General features: G+C 36.0%; 1 pseudogene; it reads right to left on the minus strand.

The window, feature by feature from the left end:
- Positions 1–692: 692 nt before the first annotated feature.
- LOC133293577 (protein NUCLEAR FUSION DEFECTIVE 4-like) lies at positions 693–13424 on the minus strand (annotated as a pseudogene).
- Between the last annotated feature and the right edge of the window lie 621 nt (positions 13425–14045).

The following is a 14045-nucleotide window of genomic DNA, read 5'->3' on the forward strand; positions in this document are numbered from 1 at the left end:
AAGATTCATCTTTTTGAAGGCATCCCATAGTATGATGTCAGCACTACTCCCTGCATCAACAAAGATCTTCTTAACCCGGCAATTCACCAGGGTTCCAGCTATAACGAGTCCGTCGACGTGCCCAGGCAACACACCGTGCATGTCTTCCTTCGTGAAATACAATAATGGTGGATCTAGTTTGCTCAAATCCTCTTTGAATCTAGGGCGGTCCCGAATTGAGAGGACCTCCTTTAGGTACTTCCTTCTTGCACTTATGGTGTCTTCACCACCTCCAAGGGCTCAACTGATTACATTACAATCAAATTCTGCCTCTGGGAACTCGTCGTGATTGGGATCATCCTTGAGGTCCCGGTCATCCTTGCTCCTCTTTTCAGGAACTGGGCTTTTACTTCTTCTTTTGTTTCCCCACTTCCTCTTGTTGCTTTTAGACCCTTGGGTTTTTATCACGTATTGCCGCAATCTGCCATCTCTTACAAATTTCTCCACTGCATCTCGGAGATCCCAGCACTGATCAGTTGTATGACCTGGCCCATCATGGAATGCACAGTATTTGGCCTTATCTAAGCCTCCTCTGTCAAATATGGGTCAGGGTCTCTCTACCTTCTTCATCTCTGTCATAGCTACTTCTCTCCAGATTTGTGAACGCGACGCATTCAAAGGCGTGTACTTGTCGTATGTCCCAATGTGATCCCTCATGTCCAGGACTCGTGGGCGTTGATCTTTTTCTTATTGTCAATTCGTTCCTTCGCCTTTGGAGGTGGGCTCCTTCTTCTCGGGCTTGCCCATTTTCCCTTATCGGATTGCGCATTTGCAATCTCCATTTGCTCCAAATTAGTACGAGTTTCCAGTGCTGCTATCCGATCTAGGATCGCAGCAAGCACATTGTCTGCCAGCCAAGCATCCGGATCAACAGTTTGAGCAACGCGTGCCGCCAAATCCACGGGATGCAGGGCAGGGTTGTTTCTTATTTGAGTCGCACTAGCTCCAACCACCCTATCTTGACGCGCCGGTGTAGAAGAGGTATCTGAGACATCATCTTCTACTAGGACGTGATCGTAATCAACATTGTTCCCAACCTGGTTTTGAGGCTGATTTGCCTCCTCCAAGACTGGATCCAGCGGTTGATTTTGGTTCGGGGGTGGCTGCTAACTACTGCTCCTTGTCTGGATTGCCATCCTTTGTCAGATTTGGTGGGAACTTCAAATTTTAGGAAGAAATTCCCCACAGACGGTGCCAATGTTCTGTCCTTGAGACAAAGATGTCTAGCCCAATTAGGCTAGTATGTTTATGTTGGATCTGGTGCCCAAAGGTATCTATGAAAGAAATACCCTTGAGTCAAGCGGATCACTGTGCACAAAATACTGTAACGGCGTTAGCCAATGGGGTGGTGTGTGTGCACAGTGACAGCATAACAGTAGAGAGCGTAACGTACCTTTAGGGTTTACCTTATATTTATAGAGGTTACCTGTGGGTAGTGTGGATGGGCCTTTGGTATCTCTGATTGAGGTCCAAGCCTAATAGCTATGTTGTCGCAGTAGGATTAGTATCCTTGACGGATATCTATCCTTTATTAGCACCAATCCATATCTTGGATTGCCCCTTGTTGGGCTTACTACTTAATAGGCCCATTATACGGGTCCATAACAGCAATCTTGTCTCATTGCCTGCATTCAAACTTTGTTGAGAACTTCTTAACCAATTGAGCATGAAGTCTAACAATTATCTAGCAGGAAGCTAGTATTTGTGACTTACAAAATAGATTGGCACCACAGTTCATAGAAAGAAAGAACACAGAGGAAACGCGCAGTAGAAAAATAATGACAGTATTCCTGCATATACCAAGTTGAATGGCGTCAATAGTTTATGTCTGAAAACGAAGGGACACTTCCATGTTTTTTCTATAATTTGGTTTAATTGATTAATTTGCCAACAAAATTTTCTATAATTTATTTCTCTTTGTCCCCCACTGTATAGGGCAGTTACTGTGACACAATTGAGCCTAATTAGTTTACGTCTAAAAAATGAAGGGACACTTCCATGTTTTTTTCTATAATTTGGCTTAATTAATTAATTTGCCAACAAAGTTCTAATCTTAATAACTGTCATTTAAGATGAGTCACCCATAGTGTGTTATCCAAGTTGGGCATTTCAAATCTGTATGCTCCAACTTGATGGGGAGTATTAAAGGAACAAACATTATTTTGAAAATATTCAGCATTTAATGTATACGTATTTATAAGAATAGAATTAGTTGTCAGCATAATTAGCTAGTATGTTAATATTCTGCGAGTAAAGATGTAAGAACCCACACCGTAAATAGGGAATTTAAATAAATTAGTTATGAGTTTAAGAAGTAATTTCATAATTGACCTTGAATAAATATGGTAAGATTTAAATAATTATTATAAGGGGTTAATAACGCTGAAAGTCACTTTTTTCACGAAAAGTGTAGATACCGGTTCTGCTTCGCGGTATAAATGTGTACTGGTAAAGTATCCCGAAAAATTATAATAAGTATATGAATATTCCTAGAACAATATTCAGGTCAAATATAGCAAGTTTTGTGTCGGAATAATGAGAACTGATGTCAGAACTAGTATCTGCTACATATAAAACACGTACCGGCAAAGTGCTGCGAAAATTATAATAAAAATACGATAAATCCTAGAAAAATGGCTAGGTTCGGAATATGAAGTTTGAGATTAAAATGATTAACGGAGCTATTAGTGCTAATATGATGGGATTAAAATTAATGAGACTATATATAGGTTGGCACAAATTTCTAGGTCAGATTCTACACTATCTACGAGCCTCCATTTCTGAAGCTTGGTGTTCCTCACTTGCCACCCTCTTCCTCCTTCATGAAACTCACCCAAATGACCACCTTTCTTCATATTTCCTTCACCAAAACACCATAGCTAGGTGTGAGCTAGCATTGTGAGGGAGAAAGTTACTCCATTTCTGAGTTGTTGACACAATGTAAGGTGAGTTGAGGGCCGACTTCCATTATTGAGTGTGTGTAAGACATTTCCTTGGCACTTGTGGCTTCAAGAAGCTATTTTATATGAAAAAGGACCAAGCTTGCAAGACAAATTCGTAGTCTTGTGAAGTCAAAATCATAGAGCTGTGTTGAAAGCTCTAAGATCACTCTTTTTCTCTGTTTTGAGCCTTTGGGTAAGCACCACTACCTTTGCTCTTGATTTTCTATAGAAAGAATGAACCTTGATGCATGTCATAAGTGGAAGTTGATAACTTAAGGATTGGTAAGGTATAACACACCTAAAAACGCATGCTTGAACGTCTGGAATCATTAAAAATGGTGTCTCGGAGGGATATCTTCGCGAAATTCAAAAACTGCATTCTGTCGCGAAATATCCGGATATGATATCTAGATATAGGGTTTGTGATATCCGGATATGGATATCCAGATATGATGTTTGTGATATCCGGATATGGATATCCGGATATGCCCCCGTGGAATATTCGAATATTTTGGGAATTTTGAGTTATGCACTGTTCTTTCCAAATAGAAGTGTAGATTGGGTTTCTGGACCCATGATTGGTTAATAGAACCTCTGTAATAAGTTAACTGAGTCAGAATCACTTAGATTAAAAGCTTACGGCTTTGAGAGAAGCCTAAAGGCGCTAAACGAAAAAGGAAACGTTGTCGTAATGTAATGAACTTAACGTATATTAATAATATTCTTGATATAAACAGACCGTGATTATGTTGTTTGGTGACCGTGGGCTGGTGTGGACTCTTGATTGGATTGTTAGCTTGAGAGGTAAGCTTTCCTGTCCTCGGTTTTGCCCATTTTTGGTTCCACCATACCTCATGGAGGGAAGGTTATATGCATTATGTGTTTTCTGAAATATATGTGGTGAATATTGACATGTTGTTGAGCTATTTATGAGTGCTTTGCCAAATGATATGTATGTGGTGTTCCACCTAGACGGTAACCCCTAAGTATGTGGAGACATACAAGATGATAACTCCGTGAGTGAGGTAGAAGAGTACTGTGGGTCATAGACGTACGTAAGTCCTACCTTTATTTCTCTGGCTAATAGAATGTATATACACACATGACATGGATATATGCTGCATTGCACCGATTTTGAAATGATGATGATATTATGCTTTTGAACTTATATTGCACATGTAAGTGAGCTTGGGGTGGACAGATCCTTGAGGACCCCTTGTCTTACTGAGATTTTTTTTTAGAGATCTCACCCTGTGTTGGGGCACATTTTCATGTACAGGTACCTCCGAGGTTGAGACCTCTGGTGGCAGGAGGCTAGAGTTGAGCTGATTATGTATGTTGTTGTATTGATATCCCTGGATTCCTGTTATGCCTTGCTATCAATATATTGGTAGTTGATTTGAGACATTGTTGGCTTTGTTGCCTTATTTGGTGAGCATGGGAGTTGTCATGCCACATTGATATCAAACATTGTTGTTATATTTGAATTGTACCTATGTATCAAGATATGGTCCGGCCTACGTGTTTTAGTTCCGTGACTCGATACTATTTATGATATGAGGATATTCAGTTAGTTATTTATTGCAATTTACATACAAGCGATATTTTGAAAAAGGATAAGTAATCAACTTGGTTAATTTAATATGTACATAATTGGAAAGAAAAAGTTAGCTTCCACATTTATTTAGCTGCGCCATTACCATATGTATGTTTAATACACCGGGAGCACACAGGGTGTTACAAAAGACCCTTTTAGGTCCCTAACAAAAATATAGTCCTTACTTTAGTCCTTTACAAAAAAAAATAGTCGCTTGGTCCCTATTAAATTCAAAGTGGACCCATTTTAGTCTTTTTGAGGGACTAATGTGGGACTTTTTTGAATTTGTGAGAGACCACGATTTCAATTAAGAGGAAGGTTACACTTACAACCTATTTTTGCTTACAACATTTTACAACCATATCTTAACCGTTGATTTCCGCCAGTCAATGATTATAATTTTCCCAAATCACACTTATTAATTAATTACTAATTCGCAATAAATGATAACCATTGATTGGTGAAAATCAATGGTTAAGATATGGTTGTAAGCAATGTTATTAAACCCGGCCCAGTTATTGACCCGGTCGAGGTACTGAGTCACTGGTTTAACCAGTGGGTCACTGGTTCAACCGCATGACCCGATAAGTATATGTAAATCTACAGTTTATATTAAAAAAAATATAAATATACTTAAATATTTGTAAAAAAATATACCAATTTCAAATATTTTAATATGAAAATAATAAATTACACATCATTGTCCAACAAAAGATCAATCAAACATATAATATTTGTGATACTAGTGTTTCAGGTTCAGTAAATGACATCTCCAACTATAAATCAAATCAAAATTCCCTGCATATTGCATAATCTAGATAATATTAGTGTTGTAGGTACATAATCTATGTAAGTAAATAAGCTACAAATCACTCAAATATTTCAAAAGAAAACAAATCATTTGTGTTTGAGAGTAAAAAAAAAAAAAAGACATTAATTTATGAAAATAAATTAGTTTTTTTTTATAGACCGGGCGGGTCACCGGTTGAACCGACCGGGTCACCGGTTTTTACGAAAACCAGCCGGGTCACACCGGGTCACACCGGTTCTATAACATGGCCGGTCCAATATGAAAACCGGACTGGTTACATGACCGGTTCACCGGTTTCCGGGTCGACCCGGCCGGGTCGGTCCGGTTTTTATAACATTGGTTGTAAATGAAAATAAGTTGTAAGAATAACCTTCCTCTTCAATTAAATTAGTCCATTTTGAATTTCTTAGAGACCTCGGGACTAATTTTTTTGTAAGTGACTAAAGTGGGACCATGTTTTTTGTTAGGGACCCAAAATGGGCTTTACTTATATTCCGCATTGAATATAATTAGTTGTCATCATAATTAGCTATTCTATAATTTGGTTTAATTTATTAATTTGCCAACAAAATTCCCATCTTAATAGTTATCATTTAAGATGAGCAGCCCATAGTGTTCTATCCAAGTTGGGCATTTCAAATCTGCATACTCCAACTTGAGGGGGAATATTAGAGGAACAAACATTGTTTTGTAAATATTCTGCATTTAATGTATACATAATTATATGAATAGAATTAGTTGTCAGCATAATTTGCTAGTATGTTAATATTCTACATTGAATAGAATTAGTTGTCAGCATAATTAGCTATTATGATAATATTCTGCATTGATTAGAATAAGTTGTCCTCATAACTATAAGACTAGAATGTATGTAGGTTAGTTAATTGTTTACATCTGCAAACGAAGGGACACTTCCATATTTTTTCTATAATTTGGTTTAATTAATTAATTTGCCAACAAAATTTTATATAATTTATTTATCTTTCTCTTCCACTGTATAAGGGTAGTTACTATGGAACAATTAAGCTTGATTAGTTTACGTCTGAAAATGAAGGGACACTTCCATATTTTTTTTTCGATAATTTGGTTTAATTAATTTTGCCAACAAAATTCTAATCTTAATAGTTGTCGTTTAAGATGAGCCACCCATAGTGTGTTATCTAATTTGGGCATTTCGAATCTGCATGCTCCAACTTGTGGGGGAGTATTAGATGAACAAGCACTATTTTGGAAATATTTTGCATTTTAATGTATACGTAATTATATGAATTGGTTGTCAACATAATTAGCTAGTATGTTAATATTCTGCATTGAATAGAATTAGTTGTCAGTATAATTAGCTAGTATGATAATATTCTACATTGAATAGAATTAGTTGTCATTAGAGGTGGCAAAACGGGCTTGGCCTGTTGGCCCTGCCCTTCAAACGGGACAGACTGAGTTTTTCAAACCCGCCGCTCGTCAGCCAGCCCGCCTGGGCTAAAATTTTTATTTAATATTTTTTTAGTGTAAAATGTCATCGGCCCGACGGGCAACCCACCCCGCACGCCCAAACGGGACTGGGAGGCTATTTCATAGCCCACCTTCAAAGGCGGGGCGGGCTAGCCTATTTTGAAGGGAAGAATTTTCGGAGTAACGTTTTAAAAAAGGTAAGAATTTTCAGCATGGAAGGATCTGTCATCCGCTTGAAGAGTACCAAGTGCCTTTCTAGTGAACTTGCAAGTGTTTCTCAAGGTAAAGGCATACAGTTAGTTGTTTAAAATTTTCACTCCCTAGTCCATTTAAATTTAGTACAAAACAATTGACCTAAGTCATAATGTATTTGCATATGAGCTCACCAGAATGCGATGGTTGACGACTGATTTGCAGGCCGAGCTGCAACAACAAAAGGCGAAATAGGAAACAGATAATATGTTGAAGAAATTACTGGAGAAGATGGTTAATAAGACCAAAAAAGAAGAAGCAGAAGAAGATGATGTAGAAGAAGGAGGCTTCAGAGTCTTTTGCACCTCCAGATAACTCTTCCCCATCCTCATCCTCATCTCCTTCCCACACCCCTACCCCATAATGTATTTGAAACATTTGTTTATGATTACCTTTATTATTGATACAATTTTGTAATTGTATGAGATTGTTATTTGTTAGCTATTTCTTTTTGATGATATAAATATGTTTTTTTTTGTTGTAATGTTAACAGGTTGGAAAATAAATGAATATAAATATTTTTTTATATATTTGTAAATTTGTGACATAATTTTTTGGACATTCTATATCAAAATTCTTCATGTCTCGTGATGGTTGTTATAATTTTGTCGCAAATTTTGACGGTATTCTTACTTTTCGCTGTAATTTTGTGATGATATTTTTCATTATTTTGTCGCAAATTTGTGTACGAAATTTTGCAACTATATTTCAATATTATTTCGTCGCAAAATTTATGATAGTATATTTTTTCATTTCGTCACACATTTTGCGACGGAGTAATCACCATAATTCTCTCAAAGTTTGCGATGGAAATTTTACGATACTTTTGCTGAGGGTTTTTTCATCGCAATATGCGGTGGCTTTTAGTTTAGACTATCTGCGTACATGTCAGCTTTTTGCGATGGAAAGTATGTGGTTTGCGATGGTTTGGTTTCGTCATTATTTATGGCAGAATTTGGAATGTTGAAATGCCTTCGCAAATTTTGTTTATGATAATGTTTAAAACGACCATTTTTTGTTGTTGTTTATGCCATCACAAAATGTATTTGTGACGAAAATCACCTGTTTTGCGACGAAAAATATTCGTCGCAAAAAGCATGTTTTCTAGTAGTGTTGCTTACCTATCCCAGAAATCCTCCGTCCCATAATTTTCTCCAACCAACACTCCTCTATCCTAGAATTCCCCAGTCTTGGAATTCCTCGGACCTAGAATTTCCTCTATTCCGGTAAATGTTGAATATGATTCTATAGGTGATTGTATATAGAGGTGGCAAAACGAGTCAGCCAACCCTGCCCCGCCCCTCATTTTGATATGGGTTGAAAATTCCATCCCACCCCGTTTTGTGGTGGGTTGGCCTCGCCTAAAAAATAAAAAAATTATAAATAAAAAAAGTTATATTTTATTAATTTTATAATATTATTTATTTTCATTTCACAATCCCCTTAATTATTTTCCATCCTCAAGCCTAAATGTATACTAATATCAGTCATACATTTTTAGAAACTTATTTTTGTCTCCATATATGGATAATCTTTGTCATAAATAAAGTTTTTCTTCTTTATTTTTTTCTAGAGGAGTACTAAGATAAAAAAAATTTCATATCACAAAAACTTAGTGACTAATAAAGTACTACCCAATAGTAAAATAAAAAACTGACATGCGAGCCAACGCGCCCCGACCCACCACCAACCCATTTTGACCCACAACTAAGAGGGGTGGGTTGAGGTGGGTTGGTGGGATGATATGTAATACCCGCCCAGCCCCGTTTTGGTGGGTTGACCCGTCGGGTTCAACCTATATTGTCACATCTAATTGTATATTGTGATTAGAGAAAATCATTCTCCATATATTATTTGAGTGTTAACAAAATTAATATGAATAAGAAAGAAAACTATTCATCATCAAATTTAAGTTGGTATCAAAACCTCTATAACCAAGTGATTTAGAGTTCAATACTTGTCACCTCATTCTTCTAATAAGAAGTTGAATTTCTTATTTATAAAAAAAAAGGTTGAATTTCAACATAATGTATGTGGGTCTTTGTATTATCTATACTTTAAGCCCAAATAGATCTTATGCGAGGATGTGTTAGATATATATAAATTTCTCATATATAACAAAATCATTTTTGTGCCTTCATCCAACAGCTTAAGCTTTTGGGAGAGTTGGATCATGATATCTAGGGGTGTAAATGGGCTGGGCTTTGGCCTTCCTGGCCTAAGCCGACGTAAAAAATATTCAGCCTATCTGGCCTACTAAAGACTTTATTTATTGGCCAAGCCTGACCTATTTTTTAAATTTACAGAGCCTGGTATGGCCTACAGGCCTTGTAGGCCTCTCTCGTGATATATTTTTACAAAATTTTAAAAAAAATTAACAATTTTTAAAATATTCACTTGACATTACAAGTCATTAACGTGTTCATAAATTGTTGCATTTTTTTACACGAGATATAAATTTCACTAGTGAGCATTAAAAATTTTACAATAGTAAAAAAAATAACTAAAAAAATATACTGAGCAAAGTTCCATTCATGCATGCACTAGTACTTCTCATAAGAAATAAAAAATGATAAATAAAAAAGAGTCAACATAATACCCCAGCTCTATAATGTATATCAGAGAGGAATAGAGTCAAAGAAATGGGGAAAATAAAAAAATACAATTACTAGGTCAACCAAAGCTAAAATAAAGTCTACAAGAGAATATCATTCATTGAAATATCTTTAAACCACCATCAAGACAAGGGTTGGTACTAATTGCCACCTAAAATAAATATATTATTTTATTTTATTTTTAAAAATTAAATAGGTTAGCCTACAAGGCTTTAGGCCAGACTTGACAAAATTGGTCTACGGCTTATTTGTTAAAACAGCTTTCTTATAAGCCTAAGCCTACTCTACTTTTCAGCGTACGCCGGGCTAGACCAGGCTCAACGTAGGCCGGGCTGTAGGCTAGGCCAGGCCAGTCTGGCCCATTTACACCCCTAATGATATCTCCATCATCATCCAACAATTTAGGTATAAGGGTACCTTTGTTAATACACCAAATTAATTGTCATTTTTTAGAGTGTTCTTAATTTATAGATAAGTTATATATAAGATAGTTAGCATATATGTATATAAACCTCAATTGAATAGTAAAGTTGTATATCTCGTGAGTAACTAAATTTCTAACTATTGTTATAAAAAAAAAAAAAAAATTCTAACTATTGTTTGTTTAAATCAAATAAATCATTTGTAAATTATTTATCTAATGTAGCTATTTCAAACAATTTGAAACAAGTCTTAGCTGATCCAACTTGAGAAGGAGCCATGAATAAGGAGATTAAATCATGAATTATCCACATTAAAAGAAGGTAATTGGGTGTAGATGGATTTATATCATGTATTACAAGGAAAATAGTATAATATTGAACTCATTAAAGAAAGATTGGCAGCATTATGGGATTATCCACATAGAGACATTTGCGCATGTATCTAAGATCAACACAATTCATTTATTACTCTCTTTAGCTATCTTCAACACCGTACTCTGGATTGACCATTACTATAATTCAATGTGAAAAATACCTTTCTATATGGCAAGTTGTTTGAATAAGTATACATCTTGGCTCCACCAAGATGCACAACATAAAAAAGTATAGTCAAAAGGTGAGCAAATTAAAAAGAAAAATATTATGTGGATTAAAGCAATCACCGAGAGTATGGTTTGGAAGGTTCACAAAGTCAATGAGAGCTTTCTTTCTATCTTAAAGAAAGTATGTTTTAGATCTTTTACATGAGACTGGGATGTAAGTGTTTGATCAAACGCTTAGCACTAAACCAAAAGCTATAGTTGTTAGTTAATGCATAACTCTTTCTACTAACTCGTACTAGCCTAAGTGTCATGCTTCGATCGAACTCCGACCAACATTAGGTCTTTTCAAGGCAGGATGTTGGTCTCACCAATAATTTCCACTAACAGTTTAAGGAATCAAACTCACAACATTGACTTTGATAGTATATGTTAGATAAAGCATGTACTTTTAAACAAAAAGTTGTAATGGTTAGGGTGTAACTCTTTTTACTTACCCTTATCGGCCCAAGAACCATAATTCAACTTATCTCTAACCCGTACTAGGTTTTGCTAAGGCAGAATGTTAGCTTAAGCAATAATGGGTAGGGGAATACAAGTCTCATGTTGTAGGATACTTGTTATCTTATGCCATAGACACAAAGCATGTGAGACCCACTCTTTTAAAAAAAGATTCATTTTTTTGCAGCTAATGTAGATAAATTATTTGTATTGAGCCCAAAATGACGTTGTTTTGGAGCGAAAATCAAGGTGTTTTTGCGATTTTAATTTATTTCAGGGTTATATAATCTTTATCATTATAATTTTATCTGCATTCACTCCCAAAATGACGTTGTTTTTGGAGTGAATGCAGATAACTTATCATTATAATTATAAATAAATGTTGTCACAACTTTTGATGATGAGTAGTAGAGGTATGTTATCTCATGTAACAAGAGGAAAACATACCCCTTATTGTTACTACATAAAGTTAAGATTAAATACCCTATTTGGTCCTCAGCAAATTTCACGATGCCCTCTTTAGTCCCTAGCAATAAAAAAGGTCATTCGTGGTCCATAATTTTTTCAAATTAGGCCCACGTTAGTCCTTCCATTAGTAGGGCTCCAATGTCGTTACTAACGTTTCTCACGTGGATTGTTAAGTCGCTGAGTCAGATTCCATGTAAGATATAAAAAAGACGTCGTATTAGTTTTCCACGTCAATCTACAGTGGCTGTATTCTTTCTTCTCTTTTGTTTCTTTATTTCTGGAAATACAATAACCTCAATTCCAACACCAACAAAGTAAACAAAAAATAGTAGCTAGTAATCGGCCTTTACTATAGCCTCAGTGAATTTAAAATCTTCCCCTCTTTTGGACCTTTTATTATTTTTTTCTGTCCCCTCACCCACAACAAGAAGCATAGCCACCTCAAATGAACCATTCGTATCATAAAAACTCCCAAGGCCACTATTAGCTGATAAGATGATAGCAGAGGCTTCGTATTATCTTCTTTGCCTTCTTGAATCAGACATTCTGAAGATCCGACTTGTTGCGCAGGTGTTTCTGATTCGGTGGCTTTTCTGGGACACAATGTCATCTTTATAGGGATTGCAAGAGGAGCCATGAGAAGAAGAATCGTCACAAACACCAAAATATATGACACTACATCACTTATGTGGAGAATCTTGCCATGTACTATTGTTGCAAGTATACATAAACCCAAGGCCACACTTAAACCTTGGATAAATTGAAAATGCTCTTTTTCACTAGAATCTTGACCAGAAGCTGGAGTACAAAGGCAAACAAGAAACATCATACAGAAACATAAAACAAGAATACTAATGGCAAGGAACAATAGGAACTTGGAAGAAGAATTATGAAGAAATATGCTGTAAATTTCAATAAAAACTGCAGCACTGAGCTCCGCATAACCTTTTAGTATTCCTGAAACTGTGCCTCTACTAACATGGAAATTTCTCATGTTGGTCACAAGAATAGCAATGGATAACCATTAACAACTGTTGGTAGCAACAACGAGGGCAAACCGTAACTGCAATATGATAGAAGGACATGACAATTATTCCTTTTCAACTGCTTAACAGAGAATCCACTATATATGGCAATTATTTAATGAATCTATTAATTCCATGAAATGAAAATTATTGACCAAGAATTGCAAAAAAATCTCCATTTTAGACAAGTTTGGTACTATAATATGTACTGTTCCTACATAACTGCTTTTAGTTGTCTCAGATCAAGTTTTATTTTTTATTTTTATTTTTTTACAAGATCAAGTTTGTCTTTGAGAAGGAATAAGGATATTAAGATTCTCAGAAGAAATTTTTTTCCAAAATCTATGTTCCCAAAAACAAAAAAATAAAGAAATGAAGATAGAAAAAGAAAAAAAGTTAGAAAAAGTAAGGGGTGTAGAGAAAAAGGAGCAGAAGATGAAGAAATGAAGATACCAAATAGTAAGGAATCTGAAGTGTGTTGCTGATAGCGAGCTAGAGAACACCAAAACCAAGGAAAGAGAAGAGAGCATCGATGAAAAGGATAAGCCAAGGTGGGAACTTGTTGCATGCAAGACCAGGAAGGAGCCCAACATTCTAACCAATATCATTGGCAACACCAAGCAGGGTAATCTGGCTCTGGTTGAAACCAAGAACAGATTTCAAGGAGTGGAAGTGTAGCCATTTCCTGAAGCAATTTGAATCCACACAGCAGCACCAAGTCCGACCTATGGTGATCTCGTCCCTCCTTTCAGATTCAACATTGGAACTTAGCTTCTAAGTTGTGCTTTGTTGTTGAAGATGAAAAGTAATGGAGACTCACGGACATAAAGCACAAATGAAGAAGCAAACAAAGGGTTTGAGTCAAAGTGTGGAGTGTGGTGGAACCATTTACTTTGTGCTACTTGCACTCAACGGTGGAAGATGGTGGTGTAAGAAGGGTTCTGATCTTGGACGAGAGAAGAAGCAAACAAAGGGACGACGTCGTTTTATATCTTAAGAGGAATTTGACTCAGCGACTTAACGGTCCACGTGAGAAACATCAGTAACACGTTCGAGCCCCACTAACGAAAGGACTAACGTGGGTCTAGTTTGAAAAATCAGGGACCACTGATGGCTTTTTTTATTGTTAGGGACTAAATAGGGCATCGTGAAATTTACTCTAAAGTTAATGGGAAATAGTTTTTTCATGTTACATCAGAAAATTTTCTCATGCTACACTCACAATACATGAGTGGGTCCCATCTTGACTTTTTTGTCTTATCACCTTTTTATGGACCCCACTCATGTATTGTATGTATAACATGAGAAAATTTTCTCATGTAAAATGAGAAATTTAATTCCCAAAGTTAATTAGTGTATATATAAATAGGGGTTTATACTTC

This window comes from Gastrolobium bilobum, unplaced genomic scaffold, assembly GCF_033153095.1.
Source record: "Gastrolobium bilobum isolate Gb01-03AN ecotype WA unplaced genomic scaffold, APGP_CSIRO_Gbil_v1 utg1090, whole genome shotgun sequence".
Taxonomy (NCBI): Eukaryota; Viridiplantae; Streptophyta; class Magnoliopsida; order Fabales; family Fabaceae; genus Gastrolobium; species Gastrolobium bilobum.